Source organism: Ursus americanus, chromosome 9, assembly GCF_024610735.1.
Source record: "Ursus americanus isolate L20-20 chromosome 9, mUrsAme1.1.p, whole genome shotgun sequence".
NCBI lineage: Eukaryota > Metazoa > Chordata > Mammalia > Carnivora > Ursidae > Ursus > Ursus americanus.
Window position 1 is genome coordinate 41,389,297 of NC_142135.1, and position 13,886 is coordinate 41,403,182.

The window sequence follows — 13,886 nt, forward strand, 5'->3', positions numbered from 1 at the left end:
CCCACGCCTCCGTGGGACTTCTGTCCTGGATACGGGCTCCCCCCTCTGCACCACAATTCAGAGAGCGCCTCCGCCCAGAGCGGCCAGGGGCTGCGGGCTCACCGGCCTGCGCCCCCCGCTCCTAGCCTTCACAGTGCCGCACCGCCTGCTACCTGATGTCCAGAACTGTGGTTTCCTGTGTTTTATTCCATCCCCCTGGTTGTGGTGAGAAAACGGGTTTGGTATTAGCTGGAAGCAGAATCACTTGTCGACTTTTACGATGCACACTGTGTTGACCAAAGGGATGTGTGCTATGTTTCTCTGGTTGATGCTTCCAAGGGCCCTTGCTGTTATAAGGGAACTGTTGATTAGCGACCCTATTAACTACGTGATAACGAAGTATTGTTTTTAGTATTTTGCATTCTAACAGGATAGTTTTTACCTCTTTATAGGTGCTTTACTATTTTTTAGTGAACATGGGGAACTGGTTTGGGGTTTGGGACCAGAATAAAATGCATTATAATTTTTCCTACTTAAAATAATGGGAAAGAGTTTCCTTAGCCAAATCATGCACAAGGTCTGAATTTCAGAAATGAATACAGTTAACTAGGAGATGCCTTGATGTGAATAAGGCATCTGGCTGTTCCTGCACACACCTCGTATCTGTCATTTTCACAACTATAGCCTAAGGACCTAGAATAGTTCCTGGTGCAGTGGGGGAACATGAACTATTTGTTGATTAAGTGAATGATAGGTGTTCAAGATGGAATCTTCTATGATGATGATGATTGTAAGTAGGATTATTATATAATGTCTTTTGGATATTAGTTGCTATTTTAATTAAATCAATACATTGAACCACTCCGTATGCTAGGCTGAGTTAACTAACTTAGGGAGCCATGCTGTTTCTCCATGAGATATTATGAATTGAGAAAGGATAATATCCAGGCCATAAGCACATTTAGCAAGACTTAGTAAAGTATCAGTCAGGCTCGGTGGGGCTATTAATTCTATCATTTAACTAAATATTTAGGGGAATGTCTACACTACAGTCAGCTCTATCAGTGTTGACCTTCTCAAAGTGTGGAAGCACACTAAATTAATATTAGTGTAGAGATAAGGACTCATGCTTTCAGAGCCCATGAATTTTTGGTCCTCTCTCACCCCTAACATTTGTGTAGCTGAGGGTAAAAGTGCAAGCGGACGCCCGCATAGCACAGGTCCAAATGAGAGTTGTAAATCAATTACTAAACAGTTCAATAAAATATGTCCTGTCTTGCTAACTTGATAGGTGTATTTATATAATGACTGGAAAGCCAGGTTTGAATTTAGAATCTTCAGACTCCTCAGTGTTTATATGCCAAGATAGTGGGTCAATGTATTCCCATCCCACAGCCTGTTCCCTGCTCCCGCCCCCATCCTTGGCTCTGTCCTGCCCTATGAGGATTGTTGGATACACACTTGTAAACACCCCCCCTACACACACATGTGTAAGCTCTGGCCACACTCCATGCAAACGCCTGTCCCTTGCTCATCCCTCTGGCATAAGGGCATTTACACCGGTGATGAATTGAGACTTCAGAAGCACTGACCCGAGGACTCCTTAGTCATTCGGGCAGATAATTCCTTGGCCAAAGCATCAGGGACATAATCTGGCATGGGTGGGAATATGGCTTCCATGTACACATCTACCCTCGGTCCAGTACAGTCTTTTCCCTTGGCATGGCACTGGAGAGCCAAATCAGGCTCTCCAGAGTCCCAGAGCCAGGGCCCCTCTTGGCTGGACCTAAGACATTGGGATTATAAATATATGGGAAAAAGTAGAAGTTGAGAAGTTAAGCAATTCGCAGAATGGTCTCAATGGCAGGCCTTTCCAGCATCTGACCGATGTCCACATACCCTTCTTTCCTATAAATAGAGCCCTGATTTTGTGTAGGCAGCAATATCTCTAGCTAAGAAGCTGTATCTCCAAGAGGCTCTTGCAATTCGGAATGATCATGCACTATGGGCTCTGGCCAATGAAACTAAGCAAATTTGTTTCTGGGGATTTCTGTGAGAGTTTTTTTCACTTTGAGATAGTCTCTGCCCTTCCCTTCTTGGTGCTTTCTTTTTCTTATCTGGAACACATATATGAACTTGAAGGTGGAATGGCATCTTCATAATCATGAGGTGAACTAAAGATGAAAGTCACATGGTTAAGCTGACATAGCCGAAACATGAAGGAATTTTGGAAAGTCAATGACATTCGCCAGCCTTCTCATGTTAACATAAACCCTTATTTTGCGAAGCCATCATAAGCATGTCTAATAAATGAGTCCAAAGCAACTACTAATAAAATGCAATCAATTGATTTTATATAATCCCTAGTCTTCAACAAATGTGAGTGTTTGTGTGTTGCTGTTAGCTTACACCAATAATGGGAAAATGATCGAATTTATGAATTAAATTTATGAATTATCTTTTTGTCTGTCCACTAGATTTTAAGCTCCTTGAACATAGGGGCTGAGTTGTATTTATTATTTTCCCCAGTGTTTTCCACAGAATCTGAAATATAATCACATCAATGACACAAAGATAGAGATGTGTTAAAAGTTTGAATAAAAAATATTAACTTCTGTAATCAGAGTTCTTTCCATTTTTTAGGATTCTATTAAATACCTTCGCTATTGTCTTTTTGGTGATAAAGAGGCCCTCAGTATTTATAAAAATAAAGGACCTTATTGAAAAAACAGCATACACAATGGCAGCATTTGGAATCTGATAAAGGAGATTTACCAAGAAATATAACTTTCTTTCACTTAATTCATTGTATTTTTTATCTTTTTTTAGAAAAGAGAGTCTCTAATCTTTGATTTTGCATCGAAGTCTTATTATATATATAAACAGAAAAAATGTCTGTAAGACATATCCATATTTTCACTTGAAGTTTCTTCTGTGTCTACTCAAAGATCCAAATCATTTTTTGAGAAAATAAACAAGATTATTTTCCCTAGTTTAGAAAGTCTTAGATGGTAGCTTAGCAAAGACACTGGGTTAGAAGTTGGTCAGACTTAGCATTTAGATTTTCTTAGCAAGGGTACTTGACTATGAAATCATCAATCCTTTGTAGAAAGAAAGGTTTTCTTTTTTCAACTTACTTTTCTTTGAGTGGAGCCCAGTTGATGCATCAAATTCGGGTCCCTTTCTGAAATGCACTTTGCGAAGAGCTGCCGTAATACTCCAACATATTCGGCGTTCTACCGTCAAGACGATGCCATCTCGGAATGGTATTCTGCTTCTACTGACATCCACAAGCTTCTTCTCCCCTTTTCCTCCTCCAAATCAAAGGTCTAAGAAATAGTGTCAAGTATCGTTTATTACTTATTTCCTCGGAGGATCTGAACAGAAACTATTATCTTCTTCAAATCTTTTGTGCTATCTTTATTGAAAATTTTCAGAGAGAACTGAACCAGTGTACTTACTGTTGACCTCAGAGCTATGGTAGCACAATTTTTGTGCTGGAAAAATATAAAAAATAAAAGAGCTAGAAAGATACACATCCAGGATTACAAAAGAGAAAAAAGCCTACACTACGTTCTGAGTAACGAGAATTCAACATACTGCACCATCTGAGACACAAATAGTTTTTAAAAAAAACACTGAATAAATGATCTAATTTCATATTTAAGTCAGTATAACCTACGGCATGACATAAGAATGTTTTCAAAGAAGAAAAATTAGAATAAAAATAAGCTGTTTTCCTATAGGCTTAAACATGTTAGCATTCATAGGAAATTAAGACTAAAGATGGGTTAAATCTTGAGGTAAACATCAATCTTCTTTTTTAAGCTTGTGTCAGTTACCTGAGCATGAATTCTGCATCATCCTATGCTGGAAAAGGGAAAACTTAGTTGTTTCCTCCTGCTAGGATTGGTTGTTCCTTTATTCACACACTCATTCAATAAGAGTTTTTCCAGTGCCTCTCTATAAAGAGGGTCTTACAAATAGATGCGAAGCCCTGCTCTGCGAAATAATATAGGTTATGTGCAGCAGGGTCTCATTTCACTTCCAAGAAGCAAGAGATGACTCTTGAACTGAGTCCTGGATCAGGATGTTTCAAAATTGAGCTGGAGAGGATGCCCAGCCAGAGTGGAGGCATTGGAGATGAGAGGTGTGAAGAGGGTAGAAGAAATAAGGAGTCAGTCATTGGTTTGCTGTTAGGGGTGAGGGAGAGGGAGACTTCTGGTACCAGCAGCCTGGTGAGTGGTGGTGCTCTTTGTTGAGAGGCAACAGTCTGAGATAGCAGATGATGAGCTTTGTTGAATTCTAATTGCCTAGGACACATCTGAGAGGAGATTCCACTAGGCAGTTGGATCCCCAGGTCTGGAGCTCATGAGAGATGGCGCTGGAGCTAGGAGCCTTTAGCAAACAGGCCATCTCTGAAGGCTTTGAGTGATGGGCTGCCCTAGGGAGAATGAGGGGGAGTGGAGAGACATGAAGACTGGGCTGGCCTGGATGGCTATTAGACTGGGGCCTAGTGTGAGCAAGGAGAGCAGAATGAGGGGCTGGAGTCAGAAGGTCTTTGAATGCCAGGCTGAAGGAACTGGGTCTTGTCTTCTAGGTTCTGTGGAAGAATTGGAGGTTTTTATATGGTTCAGTGGCTTGGTCAAACTTTGGTTTCAGAGGATTAATCTGGAGGATTAATGCCAGATGACCCAATTTGGAAGCACAAGTTGAGGCCCGGTGCTGAAGATCTGAGTGGAGATCTGGAGAAGGTGTAGCATTGAACATACTCCAGTGGTAGCTTCTGTAGGACTGGGCAACAGATAGGATATGGGGAAGAGCCATGTGGCTGGGCAGACATGAAGCACCATTGAAAGGAAAGAGTGCTGAGCTTGAGAAGAAGATTGTAGGATGGATGTGGATTAAGGTTTCACATTTAAACAGGTTGTGTTGGAGGGGGGAGGAGATGCCACACCGACTTGGGCACCTGACCACATCTCTGACAGAGAACGCTGTCAAGGTGGGACAGGCGGAATCAGGAGTCATCTGAAGAGAAGCCATAGCTGACTCCGTGAGAATGTTTCCTGCCAGAGAAACATTGTCCTCATTGAGGGGTGTGGACTAAAAGAAGATACATTTAAAAGACACTCTGAGGAGACAGGAAGTGGCTTGCCTTTCAGTTGCCGTGGGATACCTCTGATCTATAAGAAGTATCGGGAGGATAAGTGACTTTTTTTGGATTTATTGGTAACAATGTTAAACTGAACACCAATCCTGAACTTTGTATTGTTTCCTCTGCCCATGCTTTTAAGATAATTATTTAAAGAAATACTTTTCTTGAGTTTTTGTTTTTAAATATAATGTTTAACTCAGGTTTGGCATTCCAAACAAATTTCCTGATAACACTGCTGAGGACAGACTCGTCCAAAAAACTGGAGCAGTGTCCCAGCCAAGCCAGTGAAAGGCTCCCAGTTTCCCACTATCACTTGGGTAATGCATGCACAATGCCTAATGTATTATTAACTATTCAAAGTGTTCCTGGTTCTTGCCAGTTCCACAGAACAAGTATGGCAGCCTGCATTGTTTTGCAAAACACCTTTCAAAACCGGCTCCCAGTCTTGCCTTACCTGCTGACATTTAAAAATAACTGAGTTGTTTACTCTGTTTTCATTTCTTGGAGCAAATAAAAGTAAAAAAAAAAAAAAAAAGATACTGTTAGCATTTGGGTCCTGGAGCCACAGTTGGAGATGCTTCTTTTTTTCTCTCTCTCCTTCTTGAATGTTTTTTTTTTTTTTAATGAAAGGTTGTTATTTTTGTTGATTGGCCAATTAGAGGAGCTGGTGGCTGCTACCTCCTTCTAAGACTTGATTCTATTATAAAACCTTGGAGGCTAATGCGGCTTCAGTCTTGCCCTAAAGAGACATAAAAGGATACACTCGCAGTTAAGTCTCCCGGCAGATGAAGGGGCATAAACCATTGATCACAATGCGAAATGCTGAAAACTGAAAAGGAATCCAATTTATTTTAAATAAAACGACTCTGTTCTCCAGTGACAGATTCCAGAATCAGACAACAGAAAGGAACTGACAGCAGATGTTTTAGAGCCAAGACACAGAGAGACTGAGTAATAGTATAGAAAAGAAATTGCTTTGAACTTCACCCCTGCTTTAAATACTTCAAATCAATAGGGTCACAGAGCTCTTTAATAGAGTGATGAGGTCTTGCCCTAGCAGATCTGCACGGTGACAAGCTGATGTGCGTCCTAGCAGCGGGGTCATAAAAATGGCAGGCTTCTCCCTGAAAGGGGGCTTTGTGTGAGCGGGGTCCATTCGGAGTGACTCCCCTGTATGGCCACTCTCGAGAGCCAGGCCCTAATAGTCTCCATCTAAATGGGACTGACCTCATGAATTACCTCAGGAAACTTAATCTATAAACTGGCTTCTTCTTATGCAGACTGATGAATTCTTGTTTATTCCTAAATGGCTGTCACAAGACCTATTCATCAAACTCTTAAGGGGGGAAAGGAGGCTCACAGAAGCCAGCCTCAAGTGCAGCGCCGTTAAATAATCATTAGGCTTCACGGCTGGTCTTGAGACCCACTCCACATCCGCAAAGCGGGCTTCTTTTTTATTTTTTAAACGATTCATCAGAACTGCATTTAGATGAGATTCTGACCTGATCAAGAAAAAGAAGAGTGCTTTTTGTCACTATCAGTTTCACGGCTGTGTTCTTTCTCTTTTGAGAGTTTTTTTTTTTTTTAAACAAAAGTAAAAGAAAATAAAGGCAGATGGCCAACTCTTTTCAATATCCGTTTGCTTTATTTGAGCAGTTTAATGTAGTGAAACAGAGTGAAATGTTGCTACTTGCTAAATGGTAAACAACACCATTACCCAGAATTCTGCTGTAGATTGGTACAAAACAGGGTGCTGGTGATTAATTAAACTGTTGTTGTAATTGTAATGCATGATGCATAATAGATAGTGTGCCCGTGTATTTTAAAAGCAGCAAATTAGCAAATAATAACTTTCCTACATAGCACATCTCCCTTGCTTGCTGCTAATGCATAAATAATCAAAAATAAAAGGCTATTTTGTAACTACCTAATAAAACGAATGTTTCTGATGTTCCCCAATCTGTAAACATGTGCTAGTCAAGCCACACCATGGCTGCTGTGGGTCAGATGCCCCTGGAGGCAAGAGGAAGAATTTTCTCCCCAGTGGACTTCCCGGTGCCTACTGAATGTAATGTCCCCCATCCTATTAACGGTCCGGCATGTGGTGACCTGCTAGCCATATATTATGCTTCTCTGGGACGCCAGCCTGGCTTATGGAAATGGCTGCAGAAATACCTTTTATACAGAAAATATAAAATGATAAAAAAGAGCCATTTTATGATACTGTGTTCATATTTTGTCTAGTTTTTCACTGTCATATTTTTTTAAAAAATGGGAATATCAAGCTGATCATTTCTCCTTCCTGATTCTTTCTATCTGAAGTTCTCTCACATTTGATAAGCAAAGAAAGAGACCTGAGGGAACGTAATTTAGGCAAACGGGTGCAAGCCGGCCACTCATTTGGGGATGACTGATAAAAATACGCGATGGAAAGAAGGTGAACACGAGAAACCTTCAGCATATGGTCTTTTCTCCCTCCCCCTGTCTTACTTAGGCTGAATGATCAACCGTGGATTTCTTTCTTTAACAACTTCATTGAGATATAATTTAAATGCTGTAAAATTCACCCATTTTAACTGTACAATTCAGTGATCCTTAGTAAATTGACAGGGTTGTGCAACTGTTGCCACAATTCAATTTTAGAGCATTTCTATCGACTTCAAAAGATTCCATGCACCCATTTGTGGTCAATCCCTGTCCCCCCCGCCCCCCCCCCCCCAGCTTCAGGCAATCACTCATCTGGTCTCTATCTGTCTCTATCGATTTGCTTTTTTTGGACCTTTCATGTAAATGGAATCATACCATACACAGTCTTTATTGTCTGGTTTCTCTTACTTAGCACAGTATTTGTGATGTTTACCTCTGCTGTAGCATTTGTCAGCATTACATACCTCTCCGTGGCTGAATAGCATTCCATTACAGATATCGCATCGTTTCTCTGGTCACCGATTGATGGGCATTTGAACATACTTTTTCATTTCTTTTGGGTAAATTCCTAGCAGTGGAGTTGTTGGGTCACATGGTAGATTTATTCAACCTGGGACCTGAGAGTTATCTCTATTTGGAAAATGACATTGAATTCTAAAACTGAAGAGCTATTAGTTATTTGCAGCCTGGTGGGACTGGGAGATTCTGGGTCTACTTGTCTGTCCATCATTTCCACCTGTGGGACCACAGCCACAGTCACATTGCTCACTCTGCTGTTCCCTGCGGTGTGGCTTCCCTTGAATTCCCGCAGGTACCAGAGAACTGGTAACAACCACTCCGATTTTGTTAGCATTATTGTTTGGGTAATATAGATTAGCAGATTTGCATAGACAGTAGTTTGGCACACAGTTGTAAGCACGCAGACCGGAGGCAGTACCCCCGTGTCTGGAAACAGGGAGAGGTTGGAACTGGTGAGTCTCCTCCTTTGGCCTCAGGCAGTTCCATGAGGACCAGTGAGCGAAATGCACCAGCACATGGCCAATGCAGGAGCTCCTTTTACGTGATGCTGTTTGAAAGGGCTTCTCCCTATCAATTGCATAAATATAATCCCAGGAGGCCTGAGGCTCCATGTTTCCCACCTCACTCTATCATTTATTCCTGGTGATTAAGGAGGCCTCTGATTTGTCCAGTGGCTGGGGATTGTTTTAGGATCCATGGCCCCCTCTGTGCTTTCTACCACCAGCCTTTGGCTTAGAGTGCTGATAAACCACACTCCATTCTACCTATACTCCCTGTAAGTAAACACAGATGATAATTTCCCTAAGTGTAGTCTAGTAAAACTCCGATCAATGCTATAAAGCAAAATGTAGTTGATTGCTGCCTGGCATATAAGTAATGCATTTCAACACTCACTCTCTTCCTTTAATAGTGTAGGTAGCATTTAGTCGATAAGAACTTGGGGTGTGTGCGCGCGCGCTCACATTCGTGTGTGTGTGTGTGTGTGTGTGTGTGTATCTTTCCTATTCTAACCAGACACAAAATTCTGCTGTCAGCCCCACAGGGGGATTCAGTAGAGCTCAACAAATTAGCCAAGTGAAACAAGGACATCCTGGGAGCTGAAAGCAGTGTAAATCCCGCAGAGTGAGCTTCCCCAACTTCTGCAGGATTCAGAAGTTTCATGGAGCATAGACTCTTCCTGGTGGGAGCTGAGAACATTATGTACACAAGTAACTCTGTTTGCACAGGGTGTGTGCCATGCAAGGTTCTGCCTGCTGTATTTGTTTCTTCCCTGTGACAGCATGATTTTTAGAATAGCATTAAGGGCAGAGTGATGCTTTTACTTACCTGAGACTGTCCATGCTGGGAGCTGGAATGTGGCATAGAGAGTGTCCTGGGGCGGCAGCAGGGGGACACACAGGCCCACAGAAGAGTGCCATCGGCCAATGGGCAGGGCTATCTCAGTCATGGTAATGCCAGATTTGCAGCACATCTCTTCCATGTGTCTTTCTATTGCAGCCTCAGCAATGTAGCCAAGGGCTAGGATGTACTTGGGAGTGAAAATCGTACCAAAAAAGTGAATTAATTTGATTCTTTGGGTCGGCTGGATCTGAGACTCACATAAGCTACTCTTACACTAAGGAGACTTATTTTAAGAATAAATCTGATGAGAATGGGAAGTGAATGACCATCCAGAACCCAGGAAAGGCTAAAGTTGTATTATTTAGGGACAGCACAGTATCTCGGTCTTAGAGAATGTGGATCAACAGTCCTTCTGCATGCCCCGCCCATTCTCCACCCATTGCTGATTGGTCAGTTGCTGTGTCTTCTGCGGAGGGGGGGGGGGAGAGGACAGAACTTGTGGGATTGGCCACGTGAAAACCACCACCCCTACTGGGTTGAGTGCTTTGCTCTAGGTCACCTCATAGACGACTTGCCAAACTGTGGATGAGTCTTGAACTACTTTCATCCCTATACGGTCATTGGACATTTCTGCACAAGGGCTGGGCAAGCACTCCCTTGGTGAATTTGAAATTAAAGCTGTTCTTTGGAGAAAGGGGAATAGAATAGGCTGTGGAAGTGGACTAATCAGCTCAGTGGAGAAAGCAAACGAAAGGAATGGTTCACGGTCTTGCGGCAAACAAGTAAACCGAACAAGAACAAAAACAAGAAAGGATTTGGATTTGTGGCAACTGTGTAAGAATAAATTCAGGGGCGCCTGGGTGGTTCAGTTGGTTAAGCCTCTGACTCTTGATTTTGGCTCAGGTCATGATCTCAAGGTTATGAGATCAAGCCCCACATGGGGCTCTCTGCTGGGCGTAGAGCCTGCTTAAGGATTCCCTCTCTCTCCCTCTCTCTCTCTCTCTCTCTCTGCTGGTCCCCTCCCCGCCCCCCCCCCCCCGCTCCCCCACTCACTTGCGCTTTCTTTAAAAAAAAAAAAAAGAAGAAATTCAATAAATGTGAACTGAGTTCTAACCTGTATAAAACACCGTGTAGGTCCTGACTACGAAGAAAATAATAGGGGAGCATTACTTGAGTGCCTAGCAGTACTAGGAATGATGTGCTCCCCTATAAATGAAAAGCCTGAGGGTTAGAGAAATTGAGACTTGCTCAAAGCCAAATGGCTGCGACCAGTAGTGTCTGAACTTGAACCCATGTTTCTAGGGCTCCAAAGTCCATGCACTCTACAAGACTGCCTTCCAAAGATGGATATGGCTGGTTTCTCCATCTAGGAGCTTCAGTATCATTAGAGAAATAAAAGGTAACTTTCGGAGAAGAAGAGTAGTTATCTCTTCTGAGAATGCGTATGTCAGAAATATTTTCTACATGTGAATTTTTACACTTTTCACTTTATAGGTACAGGAAGTCCAAATGCTCTGTATAGAATGTAGAGATTACTTATTTTGTATTTACTGTATGTAGTTGTTGAACTTGTTTTCTTGGTGTAGCTGTGGACCAGCAGAGCCTCTGACACAGATGTCATCAACCTTGGGATGGCCTCCGTCTCATCTGCATGGATTCCATGACTCCACAAAGCTCTGAGAATTTATTATTACATTTTTATTTGTTTAAGAGTCACTTCATTTAACAATAACCATCAATGGCTTTTACATTATCTGAATAAGACAAAATTCTATTGCTACTCCTTATTAACTTAGCTAATGAGACAATTTCTAAATGAGAAAATAATTCAAAGCCCACTAAACTGAAATGACTTTTTAGTTGTTTTTTTTCCTCTTAAAAACAAGAGCTGTTTCCTCTTAAAAACAAGAGCAAAACTCAATTTTTCTGAGATAATTCAAATAACTTGTGTTTAGATTTAAGGTAACTTGTAAAAAAAAACTTCTTAATATGAAAAAAATGTGAAAAAGGAAAAAATCTGCGGACAATTGATATGAACCATCAGTAGTGTGACCAACACGTCCAGGAGCCCAGGTGAGCCTCCCAACGTGAGCGCCGACAGCGGCAACTGACTTCTCCATCGCTGGACCCCCGGGAAGCCCGGTTTCTTTTCTCATCCCGCTGGCGGGGCTCATCTTGGTCTTGTGCTTTTTGAGAAGACTCTGCTAACAGTGGTTGTGGTGACCTGGGTCCCCTCTTTGCCAAGTAAATAACTCTCTAATGATTTGGAGCTATTCTTTCAGTGTCGTTGATCTATTTTAAGACTATCCTTTCCTGTGGGCAGAGGGTGTGATTCTCTTGACTTCTCCTCCCTCCTGTGCTGAGGGGGATGGCTCTGTCTGGAAGAACGTTGCAAAGAACTGCGTGCTTTCTTCACATGCTTGCATAATCAGTGTACTAAGAATGGTCAATTTGCCCAAGAAGAAATAATTTTTTTTTTCTTATCTGGAAGAATCTATGCTAAATGTGAGGAGCGTGTGGCATACACGTTTTCCCACAATTCTCCGCCTGCGACAGTCAGTCTTCATTACCTTCTTTTCCAGTAACCATCAATCAGGATGTGAGATTCTCCTAAAGTAGTTTATGCCTAGAGAAACTGCAGTATGCTGCTAGAAAACTAGTAAGCCACATGCTTTGTTCGTGTGTGTGGACTTGCTCGAGCGCAAGTCCGATTCTCTCTCTCAGAACTTTTTGCCCCAACACTGCTAACTTGTATTAACTTATTTTACAATATTTTATTAGGTTTATTAATGTGATTTTGATTTATTTTTAAAGAATTTTACAATGCTGGGGGGCCTGGGTGGCGCAGTCGTTAGGCGGCTGCCTTTGGCTCAGGGAGTGATACCAGAGTCCTGGGATCGAGCCCCACATCAGGCTCCTCTAATGGGAGCCTGCTTCTTCCTCTCCCACTCCCCCTGCTTGTGTTCCCTCTCTCGCTGGCTGTCTCTATCTCTGTCGAATAAATAAATAAAATATTTTTTTAAAAAAAGAATTTTACAATGCTGTGGGGTAGTATAAAACTGTGAAAAATATTGTATTTGAATTATTTGTTCTCGTAAACTGTGAAAAGTAGAATGAAAGTCAAAATGAGTGTGGAAGGGAAATAGTCTTCTTTCCTTGGGAACAAGGCTTTCCTCGTAACCACTGAGGATAATGTCCCGTATTCACAAACTTGTTAATGGAACATCTCCATCCCTTAACATTGTATTAATTAATAGAAATTCTGTTTACATTGTATTCCTTCCACCAGTGAAGAGTTTTATAGGCATGGTTTCTGTATTACTTTTATTGGCCTTGACTATCGTCATTTTGATTGCAGTTATTAGGCATTATAAGAAACTACTTCTTCCTGAGATTTCTCTAACTTCAAGTTTTAAATTTATTTAGAAAATATGAAAATTATTCTTCACATTAGTTCAGTTCATTATGGTTTATAAAGCTGTTTCAAATTCAATATGGTAGCTGATCCTCAAACCAATCATTTGAGAGAAGTAGATGGAGAACTTCTGACTTTAAATCCATTAGAGAGAAAGCGTTGAAGCTGAGATGAAAGCTCAGGCCTCCGTTCTCTGACTTTCATACTACTCTTTTCTAAGAGTCAATATTATTGAAAAACAGCATCTCAGAGGCAGGGAGCAACTTAACAGTTCCCGCACCACCTCAGTCAAGAACCCAAGTGTATAGGGAAAGTTATATATACCAGATGGTCTGGGGAGTTATCAAGGGAATAACAGCTTGTGTTCCCATAATATGTGTGCAAACTCATCATTTTTGGTCAAAGTTGTAATCCTAGCATGATTTCCCCTGGACACTCTGGCTCATCTCTCTTTGCTCCCAAATGATCAGTGTTCAAACACCAAGTAATAAGAATAAGCCAAATATAGTTAGGAAAAGAAATTTGCTGGGAAGAAAAGTAAAAACCTGTGCCACAGAGGTCCTTGTCCAGAGGTTTGGCTATATTGACAGGGTTGATCATACTTTTATTGGTTTCTGCTCCCCCTTAAAAACTTATGAAATCTATCTTGTGGGATATCAGTCTTCCCTATTCACAACAATTCAAGCATAAGTTAATAAAGACTTTTTTTGTGGGGAAGATGGCTAGGAGGAGTGCTCCCATAAAATTCTGTACTTCTCCCATGATAGAGTCTTTATGGTCTTAGGGACACCAGGTTTAGGCTGAACAGACAGAGCCTACTAGAGACACCCTTGCCTTCCATCAACACAACCCAATAAACTTTTAGTTCCCTGTATTTGATTAGAAATAAGGATAATAAGATTGAACCAAAATGTGAATTTCCACATGATGAATTTTGACCTGCTAAACAATGAAGAGTATGGCCAAGTAGGACTTTGGAATGTTAATTAATGCATATGTTTAGAGTTCCCCAGGACCCCTTGGCTTTTGAGGTTCAGAATCTTAAGTCTC

The 13,886-nt window shown here is 41.5% G+C and overlaps 1 protein-coding gene across 8 annotated transcripts in view; it reads left to right on the forward strand.

Annotated features, from left to right (window-relative positions):
• LOC123797886 (uncharacterized) overlaps nucleotides 1-13,886 on the forward strand; it is a 297,452-nt gene that overhangs the window by 267,796 nt on the left and 15,770 nt on the right. For 5 of the 8 annotated variants that reach the window (XM_087864735.1, XM_087864736.1, XM_087864734.1 and 2 more), the window contains one exon: nucleotides 1-5,669. This exon is cut by the window's left edge and continues 23,991 nt beyond it. The exons of the other annotated variants lie outside the window; for them this stretch is intronic. The gene's annotated coding sequence lies outside the window, so the exon portion shown is untranslated. Of the gene's footprint in view, nucleotides 5,670-13,886 lie in introns of those variants that run through there. 8 annotated transcript variants of the gene reach the window in all.